Source organism: Lagenorhynchus albirostris, chromosome 5, assembly GCF_949774975.1.
Source record: "Lagenorhynchus albirostris chromosome 5, mLagAlb1.1, whole genome shotgun sequence".
NCBI classification, from domain to species: domain Eukaryota; kingdom Metazoa; phylum Chordata; class Mammalia; order Artiodactyla; family Delphinidae; genus Lagenorhynchus; species Lagenorhynchus albirostris.
Window position 1 is genome coordinate 9,588,186 of NC_083099.1, and position 2,789 is coordinate 9,590,974.

Genomic DNA, 2,789 nt, shown 5'->3' on the forward strand with positions numbered 1-2,789 from the left:
TTAAATACTCGATATATCTTTAAATGCCAACAGACAAGTATAGCAGGTGTTTAATTGTGGTTTAAAGATCCACATTGTTCACATTTTACAATCACAATTAAAATTAAGCAATAACACCAAAGGAGTTCCGGTAGACAGCAATAATACTTACCCGTATAGTGAAACTGAAGGATCCAGATATAATGATGCCCATTGTAGTAACCCTGTGGTGACTGATTGCTATTCTGCCGTTAGGAAACAACCAAGAAATACTTTATTTTTTCAGAATTATCAATTTGTTTCTAGGGTATGTGAACAATGGAAACCTTAAGGGAGAATGCAATAGTTAGTGAGGTATTAAAACAGTTATATAACTAATAAAAACACTAAATCAACTTAGATATGCAGCAGTGTGTCATTTCCATTTTAATAAAAAAGTACATTATTCTCTTCCCGAAATTACAAAATTTTATTTTATTTTTTTACTCCGTGCCAACATACTTAGAAAGTTAAAAAGTCATAAATCTACAGTTTCTGGAATTGTCATTTATGTGATTCTCTAGTCCTTAAAAAAGATAAAAGAAAAACGGGCACTTTCATAAAACGATTGGTTTGAAAAATTATTTGCATTCGCTGCTTGAAATTTTTTTTTCTTTGGGAGGTTGGGACGGGGAGCACGGGGAGTTATAAATAAAACACACTTGATTTTCATAGCATCCCTGTATGCTGAGCGTTAAGATCTCTAGATGGGCCTGCTCAAACAGGCAGTGTGTGGAAATGCTTTATAGAGGGGAGCTTTCACATCCTTTGCAGTGCAGCCTGCGCGGTAACAAAGGCTCAGGCGGAAGGTCAGACTCTTGTTCAATTAAATCCAGGCACTGGCCAGATGGGAGACAATAGGGAAACTGAGCCAGAAGGCAGCAGCAGCCTCTCATCTTTGCAGGCCTGAGGTGTCTTGGAACTCCCAGTTCCAAAACTGAGCCGAGCTGGCCAGACGTTCCACCAAGAAATTTAGACGTGGGACTTCCCTGGTGGTCCAGTGGCTAAGACTCCATGCTCCCAATGCAGGGGACCCAGGTTCAACCCCTGGTCAGGGAGCTAAGACCCCACATGCCGCAACTAAGAGTTTCCATGCCACAACTAAAGATCCCGCATGCTACAACTAAAGATCCCGCATGCTGCGACTAAAAAAGATCCTGCATGCCACAACTAAGACCCAGTGCAGCCAAATAAATAAATTAATTAATATTTTTTAAAAAAAGAAATTTAGATGCATGCATTTTTCTTCTCTGAAAACATAGAGACAAGCTTACCAGCAGGGGCTGCAGGATGGTTTCTAAGCACCCTTGACAATTCTCCTGAGTTTACTGCCTGAATTGTTGCGAAAACCCTCCCACAGGAAGAGCCGAAAGTAGCTGTTGAAAGACCTAGCTGTAGAACTGTAGGACTGCAAGATCGTTTGAGAAGAACTGAGCAAGAGGAAAAAGGTGAAAACTAGAAAGGACCTTTGAATTCATCCAGGGCACTGAGTCTCATATTTCCACCAAAATACCCCAGAACAGTGGTCTCTGCCTTGCCTGCACTTTAGTATCCCGTGGAGCGCTTTTAAATATGTACATATATTGATACACATTTAAAATATATACATAGATTCCAGGCCAGTTGAAGCCAAATCCCTTGGGAACAGAGCCTGGGTGATTCTGACACACACGCACATCACCAAGGAACTTGAGGGTGGATCCTCTTGCCTTAAAATTTGTGCACATTTTGTAATTTGACTCAATAAGGCATTTTTGTTTCATTAATTAGATAGGTTTTCTTTTCCACGAATATTCAAGTAAAATCAATGAACCAGGAAGGCGTGCCATATCTCCCCTGTGACTTGCCCTGCACCTGAGAGTGTTACAAATGCCAGGGAAGCAAGGGTCTAACTCACTGCATAAATGAAGAAACTGAGGCTCGGAGAGGTAAAGTCCTTTGGGATTTCTGATGACACTCTACCATCTGCTCCTTTGTACCATATGTAAAGGGCAACTTAGTGATGAAATACTCTGGATTCTATTCAAAAGAACATAAGAAAATATGAAATGGCTGGAAAGTCTGATAAGAGAACCCAATAACAAAGGCAGTTACGATTTACTGAGCCCTGCTAAATATCAGAAATTTGCATATTCATGCATTCATTCAACAAATTTTATTGAATATTATTATAGGAAAAGCACTGATCTGGACAGCTGAGGATACAACAGATATTAACATGAGATGTGATCCCTGATTTCCTGGAACTTCAGGCTACTGGGGGAGACCAAGATTAAGCAAAAATCACAGTAATGAGGAAATAACTAGGACCTGTGATAAATGCTCTGTGGTTCCATGAGAACAACAAGAAAGGCAATCGATGCAGGAGACCCAGGAAAGGAAAAGACCCCTGAGCTGACAGCCTGAAGGATGTAGTTCAACAAATGGTGGGAGATGACAGAGTGAGGAACAAGCATTCCTCACAGAGAGAACAGCATGTGCAAAAGTCCTGTGGTGAGAGAAAGCAAAGCACTTCAGAAGATGTGAGGGAGGGTTAGAGTGGCTGGAATGGAGACAGCACGTAGAGCAGCAGACAGGAGAGGTGGGCAACAGCCAGGTCAATCTTTATAACCATCTTACATGGAGGATGTCTTGGTTCCAGAGTCTAAATAACACAAGCCAAGGTCACATCACTAGTAAGTGGCTGAATGGAAATGAAGCACATCTGCTTCCCTGAATTACCCCTTTTGCTGTCCTGCCACTGCTCATAAATGCTCCGAGGTTGCCTATTA